Source organism: Epinephelus fuscoguttatus, linkage group LG17, assembly GCF_011397635.1.
Source record: "Epinephelus fuscoguttatus linkage group LG17, E.fuscoguttatus.final_Chr_v1".
NCBI classification, from domain to species: domain Eukaryota; kingdom Metazoa; phylum Chordata; class Actinopteri; order Perciformes; family Serranidae; genus Epinephelus; species Epinephelus fuscoguttatus.
In genome coordinates, this window is record NC_064768.1 from 22,525,085 (window position 1) to 22,551,241 (window position 26,157).

Here is a 26,157-nt window from a genome sequence, read left to right on the forward strand (position 1 = left end):
CACACACACACACACACACACACACCTGCTTGAATATTGGCAATCTTATGTTGTTTGGCTGATGGTGGCCAGTTTGAACATTTTAACAAATCGCCCATGTGGACTTCAGTAAGCAAGCAAACTCTGTTTATATGTCACTTTTCAAAACAGAAGTTTTTAAGTGATTTGCATGACGTAGAAAAAGGAAAGAGGCAGATGGAAGAGCAAAAAACAAAAAATAAAAATAAAACAAGGATATTGCAGATGTTTTCACACAGGTGTGTGTGTGTGTGTGTGTGTGTGTGTGTGTGTGTGTGTGTGTGTGTTTTAACCTACAAAGTAAAAGTTATTCACAAATGGGATTTAAGGTGCTTTAATATCTGTGCACTGCTTTGTGCTCCCCTAAATAAAAAACATGTACAACACAAATAGGTGCTAGTAACCAATTAACCAGCAGTTGGACAAACAGAGTTTCAGATTTGGGTTGTTTTCAGCAGGGCACAATGCAGGTATCTAGCCTTATAGAAATCCAGACTATTTTGGCTGAAGTCTTTCAAATATGGATAGAAGTAGTTTTCAAGATCCCAATTTGACTCAGATAAGATAATAAGTTTTTCTACGTCTAATGTCATACATTTTTTTTTAGGTCAAGTCTGTAATCCAGCCAGAACAGGACTGTAAAATGATGACATAGGTTGAGAAACACAGCAGTTGGTCATGTAAAAATTTGGGTTTTAACCTGGTGTTGAAGGGCTGTCGAGACATTTTAGTTTTGTCTGATCAGACCGTTCCTTGTCCTGTTGAGGGAAGGACCAACATTGTTCATAGGTTTGTTTTACAAAACGATTGTAAAGTAAACGAGTATGGTGGCCTGTTCATGATATCACTTCAATCATTCAGGAGATTTAAAGTATCTGTAGACTTGGTCTTTCTTTCTAACCTAATTCAAAACCTCTCAGTCAGTTAGTTGTCATGATGCACACACATTCCATCTTCTGTCTGTTTTCTGTCCTTTCTCTCTCTTATACCCCCTCACTCCTCCCTCACCCCCACTTTCATTTTTTTTCCTCATGGCCGCAGTAAATTTCTTTGAAACATTCATCCAAACATGAATGAGGAAAACGCAACGGCAAGAGCAGAAATTAAAATTTCATTATTTACTGCGCCCGAGTTTGGGAACGCAATTAGTATCTGCACTGTGTGGCCCTGGGATATTTACTGCTTTGGCCTCTCCTTTCTTTATTGTGGCGTTTCTTTCATCCCGTCTCACAGACTGTGATGCTATCACTTGCTCATTACCTCTAGCAGCCTGAGACACAGCAGACAATTACACCACTTCCGAGGTTCCAACATGTGAACTTGAGGATGGACACAGAGATGATGCATCATGCAATGATTGCATTTCAGGACACTGGCAGGAGAAATGCTATCATTTTCACCCCACTGAGAGTGATTTATCGTACAACTACACAGAGATTTTGGAGAAGAAAGCTTGATTCTCTCAAAGTTGATATGCTCACAGTTTTTTCCTGAATGCTTAAACACTAACAGTGATTCTTAAAGCACAATGTCTGAAACTATGAAACCAAACTGAATGCACATCCTCTGCTTTACACTCAGTTTGCAATTATATAATGCAGTTCTAACAAAACTGTAAACATTGGTCTTTCCACTGCTACAGTATTTTGCCATTTTCCTTTCCCCATTGATACACGTACTACCTTGGTCAAGCTATCAGCACATGTGATACAGATGGAGTCTTATGACCAGACCCAAAGGGATGCATGATTTAGCCTTTTTTTTCTGTTGAATACCTGTGTGTATGTGTGTTCACTACATCACAGATTGGTTGGAAATTGCTATGTCTTGCACACCGAAAAAGCAAGAGCTCATTTATGCTGTCAGTGTGTAGTTGGTGCATCATGTGCTTATTCAAATGATAGTTTGTGTGTACTGTATTTACACAAAACTTAATTATTGAAGAGTTTAGCGATATTGTATGCTTTTACAAGACATGTATCTGTTTTGCTGGTGTAGGGTTTTCTGGTTGATGTGTAGAATTCTGCAAAAAATAGACTGTAGTTTCAAAGATGGTGCCCAAGCAATCAGGAAAAACACTGTAATGACCCATAGCTAAGTCTATAGGCAAAATGTAAGCTTTTTTGGAAGCTCAAGGACAAATTATCAGTTCATACTTTTTAGTAAAAACACAAATATCAGCAACATTATTCCATTTTGCAAGTGAGTGAGTGAACATGTTAAAATAAAAACAGCAAAGCCAAAGAAAAGAAGAACATCCCCATGCAGTCTGGTCCTACTGTTTGTCAAGTCAGTGCAAGTAATTAAGCTCCACTCAGCCATTGATCTTTGGTTTACAAGTTTTAATTTATATATATATATATATATATATATATATATATATATATATATATATAAGCATTGACGGTGAGGTTTTAATGCGGCTATTACATGTTGTTTACTCAGTATTACTCAATAAGGGACATACCTGTTTTTTATGATAAAACACCAGCAGCAAGCAAAACAAAATGAGACCTTATTTACATACAACCCTCCCTAAGCCACTGCTTTTCTCATATGTGCAATTAAGGACAAAGCTGCAAGTGTTAATTTGCCTGATGTGTACTTCTCACAAGCAGCGGCGCCAGCTAAAACAAAACACCACCAACAACAATGGTAAGAGCTGCAAGTTTTATATTAATTCTGGTTAACAAACACCTCCTCGAACAGGGACAATGTTGTTTTCCCTCTCACATATTTTTTCGTCCTGTTCCTAGACATAATATGCATATGCACACTGGAGCCTGTCGGATATAGGAGATCAGAGGAATCGCAGCGGGGGATCAAAGGGAGCTATCTGATCTCGTAAAATCATATTAAAGCCCGTTGCCTCATTCCAAGACACCACATATTGATCACAGCGGAGACAAGTAGGAGTGTTTGGTGCTAAATAAAAACTGAGGGCTGACGAGAATCAGGAAATCTGCACATGCTGGGGGTCATTAAAATTGCATGGCACTCTATGTATTCCACAAACAATTGGATGGTTAACTCGAGGGCAGAGAGGGGAAAACAAGAGGAGTGTATGTTCATAATAGCTTCTCACATCCTTCCCTCCTCCCAAAAAATCCCCCATCCTCTCCACTCCATTCACCCTTCATTGTATTTATTTCCATTTGTTGATAGCGCCATTTTCAATAAGTGCGGAAGACAATAGGCAGGCAACGTATCAGTAAAAATAACCCTCCTGTCAAGGTTGCAGGGCTGGTTGCTTCACTGTATTGCAACTAGGTGTATAGAGTGATTTGATTATACCGTGCGGGCGGCGCCGTTGTTACCCAGTTTGACTAATAAGTACTTTTCAAACCTGCCCCTCTCCTTCCCATTCAGCAGGAGTGCTCCGGTTTCTCTAGGAGTTAACCTTCACACACTATCATTACTGTCACTCTCCGCTGAAACTTCACAGAGCAGCTCACTTTCTGCAGAGTGTGTGTGTGTGCGTGTACGAGAGTCAAGACTCACTGTTTGTCTTTAATTCCTCTCAATTACAGGTTCCCCTGATGTTGAAGCTGGCTGTGTCTGTGAACTGTTTCTAACATTTGTCTTATAAAAGTGAAAGCAGCCTTTTAGATTTAAAACTTTAAGTATTCTATTTTTCATTTTGGCTCTTCAACTATGGCGATGGGTCCATCTGCTGAAACTCATGGTGTGCTGCCAAGCCTTGTTCAAGCACTCAGAACTTTATTTGAAGATCCAGACACACTTCAGATGCCAGGCTGAATTTTGAGAAAAGGTGTATAACATGATGCACAAGACATCTTAAATATTTCCAGTTGATATTTCCAATCTTCTTACAGATATACTCTGCAGGATTTTCCTAAAAATATATGTGTATATACTGTAATCCCTCTCAGTCATCACTTATGACCCGCTAGAAGTGTGTGGAGGTGTATTTTTTGCAAACTCTGCCCACTGCCAGTATTTTTTTTTTCAACTTTATTTTTATTTTCTGTGTTAAGGATGTTTATGAGCGTGTTCCCCCACAGCGCTCAGGTGAATCTGGGCTATATAAAAGGGAAGCAACTAAGTGTCAGACTGTGAGCAGCAGGCATGGTGCAAATATTGTGAGGTGAAATGCCAGACAAGAGTGAATCTGGGGTTGGCATTTACTTTTATTTTCACTTGTGAGTGTGTTTACAGTAACCAACAATCCTGTGTAGTATACCTTTAAAATATTTAACATGTGCTGTACCGTCAGTTAAATTTTGGAAAAACAGATATTGATTATATACTGAGTTTGATATGTCTGGACAATACAGAATTTTCAAAATTTGAATTCATGTGACAGAAAAGTAGAAGAGTAATTAAGAGTTTAATCAAGAGCTTTGTTTAGGCTTTGCAATGCAGTACATTTCCCTTTTTGCATCATGTATATGTTCAAGCAGATTTACTTTAGTTTAGCTTGAATAGAGATAGAGATAGCTTGAATAAACCCGAAGCAGCAGCGGGGAGAGGAGACGGTACTGCTGTCCAGCATCAGAACAAGTTAATCAATGGGGTGATGCTGAAAGGAGAACGTTACAACAAAATCAATTCGCTCTTGTCAATAGTACCTTAACAAGCTTAAATCTGAATTGAAAATATACTGCTTTGCAACCCGCAAATATGAGTCAAAGGCCAACTGTATCACAGATACTCTCTCATACAAAATGTACAGTAAGTTGCAGATATGCTTTCTTGGGTTCACTCAACATCTGCAGTTACAGAAATGACGTTTTCCTGACCTCTCCCATTCTGCCAGGTGTAGACGAATACTCTGTATTTCTCTTATGTGGGTCTCTTACGGCTCTGCACTATATGATAAGTTTGTACCATAATTCCCCAATGCACTGTATGATGCCAAAAGCAGAACACATACAATAAAAGCAGGTGTCCCAGCTCATATAAGCTGGACTCTCTGAGCATGTGTACAGTGAAATTTATGTCTTAGTTCAACATGTTTTTTGGGAATCTGGATGCGTGACCTGTTATATTTTGTGTGGAACCAGTTTCTAAAATATGCTGTCAGTGGATAAAATGGCTGTAACTATCTAGGATTTCTCCAAAGTGAATCTGATTGGGCATCAATGTCAGTGTCAAATGGTTCCAGACAGCTCAGGTGTACAAAGCTCTTGGCAATTTCTTTATTTGGATGTGTCTGTAGTGGCTTGTCTGAATGCCCTCCTAACATGTTAGATGACTTAGCTGCCTTTATAATGATGGCTTCATGGCACGCAGTGGTTTTAATGTTTATCACATGTTGTCAGCATGAGCTCTTATTATGGGTATCTCTAAGAATTATGCAGAGGAAACTATTAAAGGGAAACTCCACTGATTTCATATGTTAAGATCTGTTTACAGGTCTTAGATGAGTACACTTGCATATGTGAAAAAGGCTGTATAAAACTCTTTGTGGCTCTGAAGTCACCTGTGCAAAGCTGGCTAAATTTGCTTCAGTTGATGTCACTTAACTCTATGGGCCCTAGGCATTTTTAGGGTATTTTTACTTCCTTTACTTTTAAGCTCATATCACAGTCATTATAAAGGCTACATACACATGCTGTATCTTATGTTTTTCAGGACAATCTGGGCTAACCAGAATGGCCATCATTCCATGTCCTTCTGTGTGCCTGTATTTTTATATAAATGAAAAAAACAAATCCGTGTAACTAAATTCTTATATTTTTACATGTATCTCACCATAGCAAGTTGGAAGTTGACATATTCCGCCATATATGAAGAGGGGAGACTCTCTGGAATCTGGCAATATAAGAACCATGATGCTGGGACATTCTGTCACTTCACAGCTGTCCAAAACATGTGGTTTGTGCCAGGCGGACATGATTGCCAGCATTTTTTCATTATTGCAAGAAATTCCATTGACTCATTCACAAGTCAAAAATGTGTTTTATCTGAAAGAAACATGCAATATTTACATCTAAGATAATAGAAAAATAGTCAACCAAGTGCAGTGATGTCCTCCAAGATAATATTTTCCACTTTGTTTGCAGTAAACAAAGTTTGTTGTTGTTTTTCAGTTTCACTTATATATTGGGGGGACATTTTGGGCATTGGTGGGGGGGGGGGCATGTCCCCCTCAATGTATATGGTGACTATGGCCCTGTCATGCATGCATAATTAGGCTGCAGTTGTCTGGGTGCGCAAAGGTGAAGTACACTGGTCTTGTCATACAAAGTTTGATGGTGTGTCAACTGGAAAATATCGAGATATTTGCATCTTGAAAGCTGGACTACAAATGTGGATAGACAGGGAGAAACACACGCAAGGCTAAGACGTGGTAAGATACGATATTCCTCACTATATGAAGTGACTGATAACAAGATCTGTATAATGGATTGTAAAGAAATGCGTCAGGTTTTTATTTGGTAGACAATTAATCTGGATTTATAGCATGATGGGATGACAGCACAGTGATGTGTGTGGTATCACTGGAAAGCTCTAGTCCTGCGCTTTCATGTGATATGCGTGGCATTTCTGTGTGAGCCTGCGTTCGCGAGTAATCCATCCAAGAGTAATGTGTGTGCAAAGCTGTATGAAAGCTCTGTTATTCATGATTTTAGTGTAACTTTATCATTTTTTTTTTCGCTGTGATAACATTGGACTGCCGACAAGTACGATTCTGCTGTTTCATGTGATATGCGTGGCTTCTCGCTATGACGCATGGTCGCGGAGAAAATCGATAGAGAAGAACAGGTGTGAATTTGGACGCACTATGCGTCGTTCGGGCCCATAGGGTTAAGTCAGTGTTGGTTGGGGAAAACTACAAATTTGAAAATGAAAGAAATCTGGGGGGCATGGCATTAGAAGTGAGCTTACCAAACCTCATGTAGCCTCATCTCGTCTTTAGACTAGCACCTTGAGGCTGCATTAGCCTCTGTTAGCATGACATACCAAAATCTCTGACTGCATAGTTTGTGGTTTAGCAGCATTTTGGGTAATGTAGGCACCAGGTTTTGGCAAGGAAGAAGAAAGTGTGGAATAAAAAGAGAGAATCTCTGGTTCTGCTGCACTGATAACATGTCTTTTCAGAAGTGTCCATCATGAGTCCGAAGATGTGAAAGAGTGCAATACTTAGAGCATTTGTTCTGTCAAATATTATGGTTGAGTCCTAGTGAATAGAGTGCCAAACTCAAGTCCTTTTTGGTTTGGTAAGTGTTGACGTGATTCTAGTTTTCTGGTCCTGTTTGTTTCTATACCATACAAAGATGATTCCAGTCTAGACATTTTGTGGTACCTTGACAAAGTGTCTCCTTGTTTATGCCCTTTGTCTTCAAACAGTGTCAAGGCAAGTATGTCTGTTTTTGTTGCTTCACAGAGGAGAGCATGTGCAGCCATTAATACAACCTAAACACAAACTTAATGAGAATTCAGATTTGAGTGGCCTTGTGACGTCTTACATTAACTAGAAACTGTTTTGTCCGTTGAATGACGTTCAGGGCACGGCTAATGTCACACCAGTTTATGCACTCTGTCAGAAAACCACAGAGGGTTTGACCAGTTATGTGTTAAAGGCGAAGCTGCAGACTACAGAAGTCATCTGGATAAATGTGTCATGCTTAGTACTTTCTCACTGATGTGTTGAGAAATTGAAATTGACGTTGGTTTGGATGGACATTGCTGAAGTTTCGTCTGGATTTTTTTCTTGTCTTTGTTTTTGTCACTTAGTTCTTCTATTCGTTCTTTCTATTCCATGTTTCAGACGCCTCCGTTCCCCCTCTCCTCCTATGCCACAGTATCACTCATTTCTCTCTTTCCTCTTATTCCGTCTTTGTGTGTCTCTCATTCTCCCTCTCTTTCCACAGTATGTGTCATTATCCATCCAGTGTGACTTCACCCATCTTGCCCTCTGGTGACACAGCCTGCCCTTGTTAAGTGGCTCCAGTCCCTCACCTCGTTTACAGGTGAAATCTATTCTCACACACAGGCCTCAAGGGCCCAACTGGACTGTAACAGAATTTCTCCAGCCCCGCTGGGCCCCAACCACAAAGCTGAGAATAAATGGCTGAGGTGCCAGGGCTGGACAGGAAAATCAATGCCTGTTTATACAGACATGACAGTCCCGGCGCCCAAGCAATTCTCCTGCTTGCTTCTCGAGACGCTGTGTTATACTGTTTTTTTCTGCCTCTTCCTCTCTCTCTCCTGTGTCGTGCTCTCACCTCTGCTGAGGATAAAATGTGTGCCCTCTTGAGAGGATAGAACAGTAGGTGATGCGCTGTGGCCATTTTGTCCTCAATTTGTTCTCAGCATGCGTTGAAGTATCGCATGGGGGTCAGCTGAATGCTTTTGATAGACCGACTGTCACGCAAACTGTTTCGTCTATGCTGAGCAGATTTAATGCAGACAACCAGGGTCATGTGTTAGGGTAGGATGCGGTTTCTCAACTGCTGGGTCACAAGTGTTCAGCAGGCCTGTGCTGACAGGGTCACACAGTAGACATGTTGCTATTAAAACTGTTCAGCTAGGGTTTCTGCAGAAGACACAATAAACTAAAATGTTCAGCTGCTGTTAGCAGTTAGAAAGGAGGAGCTTAATGACCCTCAGGTTTTATGACCTTCAGTCCCCTCACCTGAGAGAGTCCAGCTGATATTAATACATTTCCTTTCTTGTCGTCTGTTGCAACGAGAGAATAGTTTCTTTCCTTGACTGACTTTGGTTTTCCTTTCCTTTTCTTAGGCATTTTGCTTTCATTGCGCAGGATATGCCCGAGAGTATGACATGCAACAAAGGTCTCTGACTAAAATCAGACCCAGGACAATGGGCACAAGGTATGCATTATAACCACCATACCACTAAGAAGTTTTTATGCTTTATTTTTCTGAATAAAGTGCAGAACTATAACATTAATAAAATATTTGCTGTAACCACTCATTCACACCTATTTAAGTACAAGCTGAAACAAGTGGTTAATTTGTAACCCTTTTCTGGTTACATCTTTTTAAACATTTTTCTTTCTCTCTTGTGTCTTTTGTAATAGGAAGTTAAGTATCTTTGTATTCTGGACTTTATGTCAGATCAAACAAGCAATTTAAAGATGTCACCTCGGATTTCTTGGATATTGTGATAGGCAACTATTTTCCATAGACTGTATAAAAGGAGTCGACTTAGTTACCATTAAGTCACCCATTGGTTTGTGAACTACTGTTTTGAAGGCTACAGTTCAGTATTTTGGCTGTCACCATCTTGCTTTGTTGCAGCCAGAAGTGACCACATATGGACGAGAGGGTGAAGCCATGGGGAAGCGAGGGCTGGAACTGACCGAGAACCCAAGGACACCACCGTGGTAGCGACTTGTCAGTCACAAGGTAGGCACGTCTCAAAGTAAACCCTGCTTCATTGTTTATTTAACTTGAAAATTTACAAAATGAACATCATGTTGTGTTGAAGCTGACTTGAAACTAGCAACTGAGACCATAACGTCATTAGGTAAAAGGCTTAGTAAGGTAATAAAGCAAGTAAGAAGTAGTATCAAAATCGGACTTCTTTTTGCAAACAGTGCAGTTGCCTCCTGCTGGCCATTAGAAGGAGTGCAGGTTTAAGGCAAGTCAGCATTGAATTCACTTTTCAGACCCGGAAATAACCCCCAGTTATTTTCTGATTTGATTAAACAAACGTTCTATCAAGTCTTTAGTCTTAAATCTGAATAAGTGAGGTCCCGATTTCCACAAACATTTAATCTAATTGAATTTATCCATTATTAAAATTTATTTTTCTCAAAAAGAGTTAAGCTCATCTGCGTGAAAGTTCATATTTCTGACAATACAAATCTTTAAACCTAGCACTGAACCAACACTGTCATTTTGCTCTATACTTGCCTGACAAAATGTAGATAGACCTAACTCACTCTCATAACAATATTACTTAATAAAACTCACCTCTGCTCAGGACTACATACATTGCTTGAATAAGAAAAAGATGATTTGTTCCAGTGTCAGTCATAAGTTTGGTTAAAAATGATCTTGAAAAGGTCTTTAAAGCATTCAGTCTAAGTGTAACCTGCACACTGCCCGATAGCTATCTATCTTCACGGAGCTTACTATGCATGTTTCATTCCTCAGTACTTGTTTTTGCTTTAGTTATTCCAGTCAGTATTCTTTGCCTTTTTTTTCTCATTGATTTCTTTGTGGATGTCTGATTATATCTTTGTTCACACTTCTGTGTGCACATGCATGTGTGCTTTTGTGTGTGTTGCATGTGCTATATGCTGGCGGTTGTGTGACTCTCAAGGGGAGGTAGCAGTGCACTTGTAACTCATTCTGATTTATGCCCCCTGTCTAAATAAAAACATAAATCACAGTACCTGCCACAGAAGTCACTCTCACAGTGGTCTAGCTTGTCCGGCTCTGTTCTGGGTTGTGCTGTTGCACCCCAATGACAGAAACACAATTGATTCCCTCATTGCATCAATTTGTCGCCTAATCTGGTGATATGTTGATAAATTTTACGGCTTTGTCAATTAATTTTCCTGAAAAATGGGCCTGGCCGTGGTGGACACATCAATACTGAGGCAGTGGAAATATTGGTGACAAAATTAAGTGATAAAATTAATTGCCCCTTTTCCCGTCTTGTGAAAACATAACTAATGAGGGAGGCAATTATAGTTGCATGTGGTCTCCTTCGGGAAAGATGGAGGAGGTGTTTGAAAAAAGACTTCTATGGTAATTAGACAAGTGGGAGAAGAAGGATCTTGGGAAAATGGTCATCCGAAATACGGGGTGACTTCAGAAATATAGCGCAGTGGATAGATGTTTGTTTCGGTGCTCAGTCACCGACGTAAAGGACAAACAAATGGAAGACGCCTTTCAAACGAGAACAGAAGTCAAATCAAATGATAGTAATTCCTCCTGCACTGTGACAAATGTCTGTGAGACATGTTAGCTTCTCATGGCTTACTGCTCGCACACATTGAAGTACAGACAAATATCATTGTCAGTACTTTAGTTAGACACTGGTGTCATTGTTTTCTGGAGGAATGACATGAATATTGTGCTTTATCTTAGCATCAGCAGTGTGCCTGTTATCAGCAACAGAAGTTGTATATCACTGAGCTAGTCATTTGTCTGACATGCAGTATGGGATGTCATACATTTCTTGAATCAGGAGAGAGACCAGTTCTCTGGTTCATGTTTAAACAGTTTGTTGTAGATTTAATATAGTCCAATGTCCCAATGGGAATGCAAATCACAGTCTCACAGGCTCCTCGGTCAGTGATCAAGATGTTTAAATCATGCAGAGTATAAATAATGATGTAACTGCAAACATCATAAGCACAAGAATTGTGTACTCTGATAATAACTGTTTGCACATATGACAACCTTACCATAGACTTTATGTTAAAGCAAGCAGAATAAGCAGCAAGTTTAAGATAATGTGACTACTCCATATTATGAGTTTTATATCAAGTCAAGACAGATTTATTTATAGAGTGCATATAAAAACAACAAATGCTGACCAATGCGCTTCACAAAGAAATAAAAAAAAAACAGGAATGATCAAATAAAAAAATCATAAAAAGGAGAATGGAATGGAAAAAAGAGCATACAATATTTTGACAAAATCATAACACAAAAATAGCTTTGCACAACCAAAATGAAATACAGAAAATACATGTGTTAAGCAGTGTGGTCAGGTATGTTATCCTGATCATAATTAAGAGGCTAATGAAAAGAGATGGGTCTTAAGACGTACGTGGAATGGAGGGCAGTGATTGGTCATTTTTCTTTTTTGTTTATTCTCAATTAATGTGCTAATTGAGTATTGTCAGTTGTAGATGACAGGGTTACCGCAGATCTTTAAAAGGCATTAATTCATTCGTCTGAAAATAACGTCTTAATTAGCATTAAAATGTCTTAAATCCATCTTTTAAAAGTCTCAAAAATGCTTAGACGTTTGAAGTAGGATTTTATGAACCATTTTTTGTGACATGTTATTGTAAAATCCCGAAATGATTGGTAACTTAAAAAAATATAGATTTCTATATTTCTTAGATTTCATTCTGAGTAGCAATAAAAAGTCTCAAAAAAGTCTTAAATCCCACTGGCCTTAAGCTGTAGGAACCCTGGATGAAAACAGCCTAGGGTGTGTATTTTAGATATTTGACAGGAGATATTTGATAACTAAATATTTTAAACAGGTGGATCATAAAAACTCAGCCAGCCTATATTAACGAATCATCCTTTAAGTTGGAACCTGACCCCAAAATGTCATACTTTGTGTGGAATTTCTGGTACATTACTTGTAGCAATTTGAGAGGTTTTAAAGCCGGTATCACAGCACACAGGGGAAGCATTAAGAGAAAGTGCGTTAGAAAGGAGAGTTCATTTTAAAAGACTCTGGTGCCCACAAACAACCTGGAAAGTGACTCTCAAGAGCAGAAACATCATTAATACATTCATTAGGAATGGGTTAAGCTATTGAAGAGCTTTTTGAATGCCCAGGATAGGCAACATGGGAGGCGCATTAACGTTGTATAATCACTATCTCTGGGCTGCTGTTGTTTGCATCCTTTGTCCAGGGTAATGAGATCCCTCCATCAAACAAATTCTCTGTGCAAAGGCACCATCTCTCAAAGGGGCTCTCCGGAAGGGTGAGAGGCGGTGATGCACTTGGCTACTACACATGTTAAAATGTCACAGTCTTGAATTTTCTACAAACCCAAGGATCCAGCATTTTCATTTATAAAACATACAAAAAAAACATGGTGGGTGGGTTAAGTTTTTCAATTAATATACATTTTGAGGCGTGTTCATGCTCCAGAGCACGTTGAGCAAATGATTTTCATGATTGATTTACAAAACCAGGAAGCTCTAATTTCACCATTTATTCTGTGCCTGTAGGAAGTGTGTGGCAGCTCGTCGTGCTAGCATTTGCTGCTGTACTGCATGCTGTAACATTGTATTGTACATTGAAAGACCAATGGCAGAGAGAAAGCAAATACAGTGAGATCAAGAAGATGAAAGACCTCTACCAATGTATTTATTAAGGACAATGTTGACTATATTTGTCTTGTCTCTATTTCAGATGCTAAAATGAGGTCAGCTTTTTGATACCACACACACAAATTGAAGATAACTGTTTGCAAAGCCAGACTTCATCTTGTGAGCTCAGTTTTTTGTTATGAAACTCAAATTTTTGACAACATCCACTGATAATTGTCAGACTAAAGAGCAAACTGTGGGGAATGTGATGATGACAATCAGACAAAGCATGAATAAAGCACAACTGTGTTTATGTTCTGCCTCTGCTTTATTCAAAAATCTGATTTTGTCAATAGTTCAGTGGTCATTTGACAACCTCTCCAGACCACTTTGAAACCAGAAGACCATTGACAGCCATACACTTAAAGGGTTGATTGATTTTCTCAGAGGAGACTTGAGTAAAAACATTAAATCCAATCACGCATGTAAGGTTTTTATACCACAGTGTTCATATGTGCATTAATTTCTCTGGATTTTAGTTAAAATATTGCCCTCTTTTAACAAGGCCCAATTACAGAATGTAACATGTAATGGATTAGCAAGTTTTATTTTAGCTGCTCTCATTTCAGTACCTTTCTTAAAGGAGTAGCCCACTTTGCCTCCTGCCCCCCACACCCCAATGATCATTTGGATATCAGTTACTCACCCCGTGTTAAGCTGAATTCATGAAGAAAACTTTTTTTCCGCATGCCACCACAGTGAATAAAGAATCAAAAAAGCTATCAGCTATAGACAAGTGCAAATGAGAGAAGACGTAAAAATATTCAGAATTTTCTCAAGTTCAGCTCAGTTTTATACAATATATGTAGTAGGGGGTCCCTGCTCTGTCTTTCTTTGACCTAAGGGGTTCTTGGCCTCTAAAAACGTTGGAGACCCGCTGCTTTAACACTTGTGCAGATTAACTTTTTTTTTCTCCCCCATTATGTTAGAGACTAGAAAATCTAGAAAGATTTTGAGTCTGGCCCTCACCGATACACCCTTCCTACCCAAGGGGCGGCACTAACTGAGGCATATTAAATGCCGCCACACGCAGTTGGATAGCACAATAGCCAATCAGAGCAAAAAACAAGGTGACATATTCATTGCAGTTAGCCCCATTTGTTTGCCGACCAGTGGGGCTAACTGATATATTATACTTTTGCTGTATCCCGTCGGCAAAACAGCAAAAACGTCCTTCCTGGAAGAGAAGGCTTCTAGGGCAGTCTTCTGTTCCTCTCTCAAGGAAAAAGATAAGTGTAGTTGGCTTAGCGTTTCTTCCAAAGCTAAATTGAATGGACGCTGTCCTTGGGCAGCTGCCATCTTGGCTGTTTACTTTTCGACTCCTATGGCGCAGCACTGTCCTCATCATGTTACGTCCTCCCAGAGCCCGCCTCTGTCAGATAGACTGATCTGATTGGTCCGATGGCGATTCACCGGGTTCTGCTCGTTGGAGCCAGATCCCCGAGCAGAGCAAATTCGAATTTGCTAGGGGCGGGGAATCTGGATTTCCAGGTTATCTGTCCACTGGTCTTATAAAATTTATAATAATCCTAGTTTATATTCGGCTCTGCCTAGTTTGAGTTTTTGAGTTTTAGATAAAGAGACAGAGGGATGGGTCTGTCTCTTGATCCACTTCTATACTGTTTGTGTTTGTGGTGGCGGCATGGGTGGTGGGCAATACAAAAATGCAGAAGTACAGCCTGTAGTTCGAGCAACACCCCAAGAGGCAGTGAAAATTTGCTGGATGACGCAAAACACGTCATCCAGCAAAGTTTCGATGTGAGGGGAGCAGGGAGATCTAGGCAATGGCGAGTTGGAGGGAAGTTTACATAGTTTGTCTACACATACTACCCACACTGTTTTGATAGAGAGCTGGCTGAAAATTGGTGAAGTACCCCTTTAAGTGCCTTGGATATAGCTGATCTGGACTGGAAGGCGTTCATGCCACTGACTATTATTAGTTTGCTCTTTGAGTTTGGGGTAGCTGAGGGTTTTCTTACAAGAAGAGAGAAGATGTGCATGTCAAGAGGGAGACAGAATCACGGCAAGTCATCTCTCCAAAAGGATTAAGCAGGCGCTGCCATTAAGAATAGGTGTCTGTTTTAAATATGAATCAAGCCCTTCGAGTTCAAGTTGTTAACTAAATAATTCAGTAACAGGGATGCATTATCGACTTGATGTAAATGTAATATGAGTGGAAATCAGGATGTGTGACTGAGATGATAATTGATATGATAATGTGGTTAGGAATGGATGGAACAATAGCAACAACTAATAATGAAAAGCTAAATAAAAGATGGGGGTAAAACTGTTAGTGCAGCCGACTGACACGCTAGAGCAGCTTCACTGAGGCAGCAGTGGGGGTAGAGGGCCAGACGAGGAGTGAAACGCACCAGATACCAGCTGCCCGAGATACTTAGACTACCAGTGCAGTTACTCACATGTCGTACAATGGTGAGCAAATGAGAGAATATGTTGAAATATCCTCTAAAAGGGAATGAAATGGCTGCCCTTTTACCCTCAGCATCTTTAACATCACCAACTTTTGATTTGCGTGCGATTAGGTTCACAACGGAGGCCAGTATCATTAATGAGATCAAAAACTTGTGCTATCAGACACAGCTGATGTGGCCCTCAACTCTGCCACAGATATCAGCTCGTCTTTCACTCCTTTTTTTCTTCCCCTCAGCATGGGAATAAAAGGATGAAAAAGACGATGGTGTGCGTGTGTGTGTATGTGTGTGTGTGTGTGTGTTTGGGGAGGGGGGGGCTGCATAAAAACTGCTCAAGTGCAGAGAGCAGCCCCATCTGGAAGACATCGGACCTAAATGAAGTTGTACAAAACCATTCCATTGATAATAAAGCTAATTTTTATGGCTCTGACAAGTATGTAATTATGTGCAGTGGTGCTTTTCAGATTTTATCACAGTCAATAAACTACCACGCTAATTTCATTCCTGTTTTGACATATTTACATGGAAATATTCGATTTGGGGGGAATTAGAGGCCTTGAAAGCCGCTGATAGATGGCTTTTAATGATCTGTGACCCCCGGCCTGTGGGCTCATCTGTTTGTCGGCCCATCGATCTCGCGGGAGATGTGCTTGGTGTTCTGATCTCTTTAGACAGAGTGCCATCCAGACAGTGCCGACCAATAAGCCCCGAACACTGGCCCTTTTCTTGTTGGCTGATTTGTCAAGTCCACTGATCTGGAAAGATTAAGAGGAAATAGATGTTTCAATGCTCCTTTTTATCTGTTATTTATACATCATAGATATCATCGATGCACGTTTTTACTGACCAGCCTGACAGTTTAGGACACTTTCATATTCAGCACATGTAGAACTCTACTGTTGTATTTTCCCAAACTTAGCCCTCACACCCAAACACATACACACAAAGAGGTCATGGTCCAGACGACCCATCTTCAGCCTAGTGGTGCAGATAAAGTACAGCTGGCCTCACTGGCCAGACTCATTCTGTTGAGAGAAAGCCACAGGGGTCACCAGTGATGACAAGGTCCACTTATGGGAGGTGGGAATTGGTGTCAAAAAAAGTGGGAACTGCTGCCCCATCCTCCTGCAGCAGAGCACGTACAGCGTCTCGCAGGAGGGGAGCTGGTGTCATAAAAAGTCCATCAAAAGCACCAGTAATTACCCAGGAAATTGACAGTGAAATTGAAAAAGTTTGTGGCCACTAAGACAGCCCATCCCCCACCTCTTCCACCCGAAGATTCCTGTTGTGTGACAGCAGCACTTTTGCTGTGGTGATGAAAGTGCTGTCCCAGACACCTGAGTGAACACATAATGTGCTTATGACATTGTTTGCTAGAATAACTTTCATTGTCGCACTTTATTTCTGTAAATTCACTTCAATTGATGTCCTGCGGCGCATCCAGCTGTTTGTGGAATCCAACAGTGACTTGGTGGTTGTTATTGCCAGTTCACACCACCCATAACATGGTGATCTTTTAAGCTTTACATTAACATTTATGTTTTTTTGTGAAAATGACGAAGAAGAAATCCAACCAAATTGGCATGAGAAGTATATTTGGGAAGTTGGAGGATCCACTAATTTTGAAAGCAGTTTCCCCCATTCTGACTTCTGACATCTCTGATTTTTAATGATTTCCAGGCTTGTAAATAATAAGACAATCCTAAAGTTTTATGTAATGAACATCAGTTTTTAATAATTTCATCTTTGGATGAAATAAAAGTATCCAAATATAGGACTTTAACACGAGAGACAGCTGTTTGTTTCCTGTTTCTGACCAATAAGTCAGTGTTTCTTTTTTGAGCATGATCCTTACTGTTAATGATTGTCACCATAGTGATGAAACTCCTGTCACCTTAGCAGAGTAGTCTTTTTAGCCCAAACACAGATCGTTCCCCAAACTTAACCAAGTTGTTTTAATGCTTAAATCTAACCAAACCTTAACCATAGTTTTGTCACACGTATACAACCAGCTCATTTTTCAACAGTAATTGTTCACAATTTCAGAAGTTTTGGTACAGACAAATGATGTGGTCCTGTCAGATCACAAAATCCTCCCATGTCATTCTATAAGCCAGATAAACACAGTATTTTGTTGGTTATTTTGAGGAGAAGAAGCCAGTCAGAGGAGCAAATTAGAGCTGTGGCAAATTCAACCCCCTCTGTGGTTGCAGAAGTGCAGAAAACACAGGACCATAGTTGCTGAATTAATTCAAAATTGACCCAAAATCTAAAAGTAATCAGAAAGTACATTCGTTTAAGAGGGAGATGCAGTTTTTTTTTAACTCTGTAATCTCTGGATTCCACTCAGTTTTTCATGTAAGTGCATTTTGGAAGTAGGGCTGGTCCCTATTATTCGACTATAGATATTCATTCATCGGGTTGATGTTCGGTTTTCAATTTGGGATTCAGATGTTTGTCTTTGTTGTTTTTGTTGTTTTTGTTTTTTTGTTTTTTTAAACTGACAATATTGAAATCATGGATAAAATAAATCTAAATGTAAATCTTAAATATTAAATTTGACAGAGCTAGCAAGCTTCCTGTCAGGGGTACCAAATATATATGCCATGTAATATTGTAAATAGAAAAGGAATGCCTTCCCATTCACTTTTAGAACCAGGTGCACCAAAAATAGCTTGTTAGCTTACAACCCATTTGCTCATATTAATCAGCAGACCAAGTACAAGAATATTACAGTAGTGTTCCCCACAGAAAACATGAGAGTAGCTGACCAACAAGGATTCAGAGAGTCACTCCTATGTGATCTTTGGACACAAGAACTATATCTTTTTACGTCTTCTTACATGGAAGTAAAATCAAATCAAATCATCTGAATTGTTTTCCTCATAAAACTCTCTACGGATATATATGAATATAGGTTTCAAAATTTTGCCTAATGCAAGTCTGTATATTTGCAATATACAGCATGTTTTCCACAGCATTCAAAATAAGGTGGATTTTCTGAAGGGCTCACAGTGCTTCCAGCATTTGACTCTAACTCGATGAAGACGAGGAGGACACATAAGTACATTATAATGCAGCTTGTCAATAGTAATGACATTGTGACATGTTCAAGAACAGCCATGCGCGAGGAGCCCGTATTGTTCTTCTGATTTTAATGCCAATCTCCATAATCAAGATGAAACCACACACTGCCAAAACTGGCATAATACAGGCGCTCGCTGATGAGTGATTGATTGAATATGAAATAATGAGGGTTTTCCGGTGCTCTACTGGTCATCTAAAATTCTGAATACAAATCAAATGGAAATTTTATGCAATGAGATGTATTAATGGGGTTCCAGCAACGTTTTAAGGTCTTAATGTACAGCAATAAGCAACGTAGGTTGTCTCAGGGAGATGAACAGTTGTTGCTGTTGATAGGCCATTTTAGTGCATTACTGTCAAAATAATGCATGTCTGTCTGCATATATTCCAAGGCTCTGGTGAACTTGCGACAATTACAAGACCACCAGTTTTTCTGTGCATGGGTTTCCCTTGTAAACTAATAAATAATGATTATTGACTGTGCCATTAATGCCACTAAAGTAACTGTAAAAAGTTGTGCCATTTTCTAACATTGATTTGATCTAAGGTTTAGTCAATCCCCGCCACATATGCATAAATAATTTGCATGTTGAGTACATTGTAAGTATTCTTCCTCATTAGGTTCTCTTGAATCTCTCTTACAGTCTGTTTCTGTTTTTATGCGTTTAAATTCATTTTATTTGAGCAGTAACATCATAAATTGATTTCATCTGTTCAGTTTTTGAAACTGAGATATACTGGAATGCTACTGCATTGGCATTCTCTAAAATTGACAGGGAAAATACTAGCTGTATTTTTTTTTTCCGTTTATTTCACATAGTCAGTGACCACAAGGAGCAACCACTGTTATTAGTATGAAGGGAAACAGAGGCAGAGAGGTTTGGACATCTGCTTGGTTTATTCCATTGATGTTAAGTGATATTTACAGATTGTGGCCAGCAAAATTGCATATTAGAAGCCCAATTAACATTTACGTTGCCCAGGGCATTGTGTAGTAGATCGCAGCTGGTAGCAGAGGCTACTGTCAGCTCCCCGTGTCGTAGTTGTGTTGTATGCTTCCTATGCAGCGAGGGAAATGCAACATAGATGGAAAGGACAAACCCCCTCATCATGTGATTAGCGTCCTCGTTAATGTGTCTGCATTCATTTAAATCTCATTTCCATGTCCGAGCAATTAGATTGACTTAAGTGGAATAATATTGTTGTGATTTCAAAATGGAGTGTCATCTGTAGCAGCTCCTGTCTTTGAGAGGCGTGGCCACTGTGCAGTATATATACACAAAACAATCAAAATGGAAGACATCATGCAGTGTTAAAATGCCAGTTTTTACTTGTGGACAATGAGTGCAACAGTGTTCATACTGTATGAGAATAAAAAGCAAAAGCCCATGCTGAATAAGGAGACTCACTTCTACCAGTGTAGTTCAGAAGCACAAAACCTAATCAAGGGTATTAAACATTGTGATTTTTTCCTTGCAGTGCTTCACAGTACATTTTTGAAAAATCATTTGTTGAGCTGTTGAATTTTTAACGTACATACATGGATATGAATTATGCATCAAAAGGGTTGAATGCCACTCTCGTATTATGCCTTTTTGTGCAACATACAGATTGTGTACATTGAAGAGGCAGATCAAATAAACATGTAGGTACTTTTAGGATGGATGAATCATACAAAAAAGTTTTCTCTACATGTATTTATTAAAGCGTATGAAGGTGTTTTTAATAGGAACAGATTTTAACCACATGATTATTGTGGCATCTTTTACTTTGTCTATTGTGCATGTTGTCCTTCGTTTTTAGCAAATGAATCAGATACAAAATACAAGTGTGTGGAGGTGGAGAGAGAATCTGTAACCATAACAGCACAAAATCATACAAAAAGAGAAATTATACTCTGTTGATAGTGAAAAGGCAACCAGATGATGTTGGGGGAGGAAGTCAAAGCGAGAATGGACAGAAACAGAAATGATGTTAAGAGGTGCTGGATTACTTACACAATACTGTCAGATGTTTGTTATGAACATTATATCAGTATTTCATTTTTTTCAATATCATAGTTATTGTCAATTGAAATGTATAACACCCTGATTGTAGACAATATACAGTTTCTTATGTGCAGTGTTAAAGGGACATCCCATACAATGTTTTCTTGGTAGATTTATTCTTTCCCATCAAAAATCTGACACTAAAAATCACCTGTGATGCTGTTTCCACCTTTTGTTTTTTCAGTGTTTCCATACATTGATTTATTTGTGGCGTCCTGCCACTATATTAATGCAGGGCTCGACAGTGCGAGCGTTTCACTCGCATTTACGACAAAAATAGGTGTGTGCGAACTGTAAAAAATATTTAGGGGCACATGTGCGCATAAAAAAAAATCAGCCGAAGCAGCCTATATTTTTGTCAATAAAAAATATGATAATCTAACCGCAAATGCTGGAGGAACTCCAGCCGCCTTCCCTCTTCCCTGTGTGACACGGTTATGGGCAGTTTTCCAAGCCACTGTCAGCACAATGAACATAAGTCTAGTGTTTCTGCTACATTCATTTAGCAGCGGCGTGTCGCGCAGCAGCCAGTATAGTGAGGAGAGCAGTGGTGAGGGGAGTGGAGAGTGGGGGAAGGCTCCTATTTAGGGATGCACCGAATATATTCGGCCAAATATTGCAAAAAAAACCCACATTTGGTATTCGGTGGAATAAGTGACGTAAACAGTAACGGCAAATCCCGCCGGTTGTGGGTTGAACGGGGGTGACAGACACGGACAGGAATACGTATTCCTGTCAAATACGGCGGTGCATTATAACGGCTTACCGGTGAAGAAGTCCGGCTCCAGGTGAATAACTTGTTGTCATGACTGCCCAAAAGTACCTGAACAGCTGACCCATGGCGGCACACAGCATGTGGCGTATCAGAGGAGAAACTTTAGGGACTGTTCGTCACTTATGAAGGGACTGTCAGGGGAGGAGGGTGGCTGGTTGATTTTTATTTCATTTATTTATTTTATTTTGATCCCCCCTATGTTCATCACTTATTGATGCTGTTTTTGAAGTATGAATAAGTCAATAAGTAATTTATTCCATTGAAATATCATTGATGTATTATAGAAAAGTGATTTATCCCTTTATAAATGACAAAAGGCACATCTGCCTCATTTTCGCTGTGGCATCCTGATACTACTCAGAACCATGATACTTTCACTGGTATCGTACCGTGGGTCCCAATTGAGTGATGTCTCTCACCTCCACCCCCGTCAATTTACTTTGTGCCCCTAAAGTTCTTTTACTTTTTCAACTTAGGAGCAAATGTGCTCCTTGGGAAAAAAGTTAGCGTCAAGCCCTGCAATGTTGACTGCTTTTTAAAAACTATTTAGAAGCTATTTAAAATTAGAAAAATTTCATATTGAGCCACTTATGGCTCTGCTCTCTCTCCTCTTAGTTTATGAACCCACAAATGAGACAAGAATTAGCTACCATGCACACCTTGCAGTCCCTTTGCCTCACCCCAGAGCGGCTGTAGCAACTTGAATTCAGCCCATGCAAAATCCAGCACTGGGGGACACAGTGGGCTGGCCTGGGGTCAAATCCAGCATGGATTTCCCCGAGTTGACAGAGACGCGACGCCAAAGTTTGCGATGGCTGAAATCGAGTTGCTGCAGCAGCTACTACGAGTTGAACGTCCGTGTCCATCCACCTACACACACCCTGGTCAGCTACCACCACAAATACATTGATTTGTGCAGGAAACACTGTTTTTATAGCCTATGGACATAAGTGAATACACATGGACACACACGGACATGTCTTAAGGACGTAAGAATAATTAATTTCAGTCTCATGCACAACATGTGGGCACTTACACACTATTTTAAAATGTAACGTGAATGTAATCCAAAACTGTTTTTTTTAAAAAATACATTATCTACAATGAATAATGCGTCCTCTCCTGCATCAACCCAAACTTTTAAAGCTGTGACATAATTAAACCATGTGCAGATCTCTTTGTGTCATATTTCTGTTATACAGTCCTTCTTTTTCCACACGGTTCCTCATCCTCTTCTTGGTTATAGATGCAGTGCACTCGCTTGGCCTCAGTAATATTTCTTAGTGCATCCACTCTTTATGATACTGACGTAGGCTGACTCTTAAATACTCTTTTATGCATGTTTTATGAGGGTGGCGATTACAGCAATTCCACTTCTGAGCCAGTTGTGTGCCAGTGATCTCAAAGGATGTATACTCTTCCCAGACTTTACCTCAGCGTGACACTGAGGAAGAGTCAAACATTTAAAAACAGGCTGATTTTTTTTTTTCTCTCCTTTTCCTCCAATCTGAACACGTAGACTCAGAGCAGGAAGAGATTTGGTTTAACATCAGAAATCCAGAAGACACCCATTTGAGTTTTTACAGATTAATTCACCTCATAAATTATAATTATTGGAGATCATCATTTATGAGTTATTTTTTCAGCCACTTCAGTGCACACCACCAACACAAATGTGATCTGTAGTCTTTGCTAAATGATACACATTCCATTATCAGATGTTGTCTTATACATCACTTCATGATAATAATAATAATAATTAGAATAGAATAGAAGAATAATATGCAGCTGCAGATTTCTGGTAAGATGCAGACAACATGTTCTGTTCTACAGGGAAGTTCAGTTTTACATCACTGCACAGTCTCAGTCAAGAGTACACATGCTCTCAGAGGTAGAGCGGGTCGTCCACTAATCGGAAGATCAGCTGTTCGATCCCTGGCACCTCCAGTCTGCATGTCAAAATATCCTAGAGCAAGATACTGAGCCCCAAATTGCTCCTGATGGCTGTTGCATCAGTGTGTGAGTGTGTTAAAAACTGAGTGGCAGGTGGCACCTTGTACGGTAGCCCCGGCCACCAGTGTGTGAATGTGTGTGTGAATGGGTGAATGTGACTCGTAGTGTAAAAAGCGTTGTGAATGACTAGAAAGATGCTATACAAGTGCAGGTCCATTTACCATTTACAGTACCAGTAATTTAGTAACAATACATCCCATGGGTCTCAGGATACTGTAATAATTTTGGCATGCTCTGATGTTGTTATGTATACATTATTCATTTATTATAAACGTTTAAGTATTTATTGTAAATCCCTGATGGTCCATCTCATCAGCAAAGTACTATGCAAAATCTATGCGGGTGATATTTTAGTACATAGCCTACAGTTGTTCAGCGCTTATACATGCGAAATTTGTCGCTTGAACATTGTATTAATTGTATCATGAAACATGAGTGCTGTGATTATAATTTCAATTAAAATGCTGAAAATACATTTGTATGATTCTCTGGGAGATCGTTCAGCTATTGCTACATAAAAACAGCCGTCTATTTGATGGTTACGCAGTGGATGATGCAAAATTCCTCATAGCCCTCTCTTTCAAGTGTGGTCCTCCGGAATCTTTGTTTCAAGGGCTATGTAGCCCTTGGTCTTGGCACTAGCCCTTACTCTAAATGAGAATTGAGACACCCCAACCCCTCGTATGAACGCGCAAAACCAAGGGGAAGGGGGAAGGGGTGGAAATAAGATGCACCCTTGGTGTTATTCCATGTTCTTCCTTTGCCATGTAAGAGAGGACTGCAACACTTGTAGGTGTTTATGTTGCCTGACAACAGTTTTAGCCACAACATGTAAAATACATTTCAAGGAATATTAACACAAAGGTCACAACAGTTTAAAATGAAACTTTTTACAAAAGACTCGTGGGGACTCGGGCTGACCAAGAACAAAGCAGAGGTTAAAAGGTTAAAGGCCAAACATTTGCTCTTGTTGAAAGCTGCCAGCGTTTATACAGAACCACTACGACTTACTACGACTGACTTTAAACATAGTGTGTCTTGCATTTTGGAATAACAGAGTGCAATTTTGTTCATGTTTCCAAACTAAAAAAAAAAATGAATCCAATCCCATTATGTCACGTTTTTGTGTGGTGAACAGACTAAGCACTCAGCTTTCCTCCTTTGAGTGCAAACTGGAAGTTATTTAACAAGTTTTGATTGGATAAAAGAATCAAATATAAAATCGAAATGAGTTGTAATAGTAAAAAGATTAACAGGATAGATACTGCATTAACCTGTGTATGATTGCGTGCTGTCAAGATAGCACTTGAATGTCCTGGTGAGAAGCAAATGATTTCTGATGGCCATCCAGGCTTTTTTTTTTTCTTTGAAAAGCCCAGATCAAATAGGCTCACTCTTGTCAGCGCCTAAGCGGGAGAGCTTCCCATATGAACAAACGATTGATTGACAGGTAGACATAGGCTGGCTTTTTAATTTCCGTGCCTCGCTTCAAATTAAACCTCCACCTGGGATAAAAGCATAGGCTATCCTGCATCGAGAACTCCCAAATGATAGGGAATGGAAATTTTGATTAGCAAAGGACGAGGGATTTTTTCAGTCTGCTGGATCTCTCAATAGTGCTGACGGTTGACATTTTTTCTAGCAGATAAAATAGTGATGACAATTGTCTTTTTTAGGGATTTTGTCAGTATTAGTAGAACTGATAATACACCTATGGTTTGGAATGAAGTGCCAATTTGTACCACTGTGATCCTACAAATATGTATCAAAGTGTACATATTAAAGCAAAGTGAAAAAAATATGTGATGGTATAAAAATTAAAAAACGTTATATAATTACAATATTTCCAATGTTATTTTGCTCAGTAATCTCTTATCTATAACCTACTGTTATCTGCTCACACACAAAAACACACATGCACGTAAACACAACTTTTAAATCAGTCAGGTGCAGCAAAGGATAAATTGTAGGCATCACCACTCTATTCTTAAACATACACTGCCTTAAACAGCTGTTTGTTGTGTCTGCCTCTGTGCGTGTGACAAGACTGAATAGCCACCAGAGAGTAATAGTAAATGTGCAGCTGCTTTTATTGTGTGTTTTTTATGAGACAACATACATTAAACCTGCTGTAGCTGCAGTAAATAAAGCGTGCTGTAAAACTGTGTTCGTGAAAGAGCTTGTAAACATAAACAGCCGCAATGAGGTCAACATCCAAGTAATTGTAATGCTGTATGAGCAATGAAATACAACTTAATGCTTCAGGACAAAATAGCTTTGCAGTGCACCTGAAGAGGCCCCAACCCACCATCGTCAGCAAGGCAAGGATTGTGTGGTGGCTGTAAAAATATTCAGACACTAGCTGTTGGTGGTGGGGTTACACACACACTGCTAAACCTTAAGTGTCCTTTGTCAGTCTGTTTTTAACCTGACTTAAAAAAACATTCAGACTTTTAATTTCTTTGTTATGTGATGCAAAAAATTACACAGTGCAAGCTGTGTTGATTCATAGCTAAAAGCAGAAGCTATGGTTGGTGTCCTGATGTTTCCAATGTCATTGCTCACACATGGTCCAAATGGTCAGTGTAATGGCTTTTTGGTTAGATGTTTGAAATAAGATCTGTGGTTAACACAAGCTTAAGACTTTCACATTTCGTTCTACACATAAAATACATCAGTGAATACCCCACTTGTGAACTTTGAAGCTTCTTTGTGTCTTAAAAAAGGTTGCTAACAAGTGGTTAAATGAGACTACAGAGCGTCATCGCACT

At 39.5% G+C, this 26,157-nt stretch overlaps 1 protein-coding gene across 1 annotated transcript in view; it reads left to right on the top strand.

Moving 5' to 3' along the window:
- Window positions 1-8,740: 8,740 nt before the first annotated feature.
- Window positions 8,741-26,157, top strand: part of tshz1 (teashirt zinc finger homeobox 1) — a 141,516-nt gene continuing 124,099 nt past the window's right edge. Inside the window, exons 1-2 of the mRNA XM_049603029.1 lie at window positions 8,741-8,822; window positions 9,252-9,359. The gene's annotated coding sequence lies outside the window, so the exon portion shown is untranslated. The remainder of the gene's footprint in view (window positions 8,823-9,251; window positions 9,360-26,157) is intronic.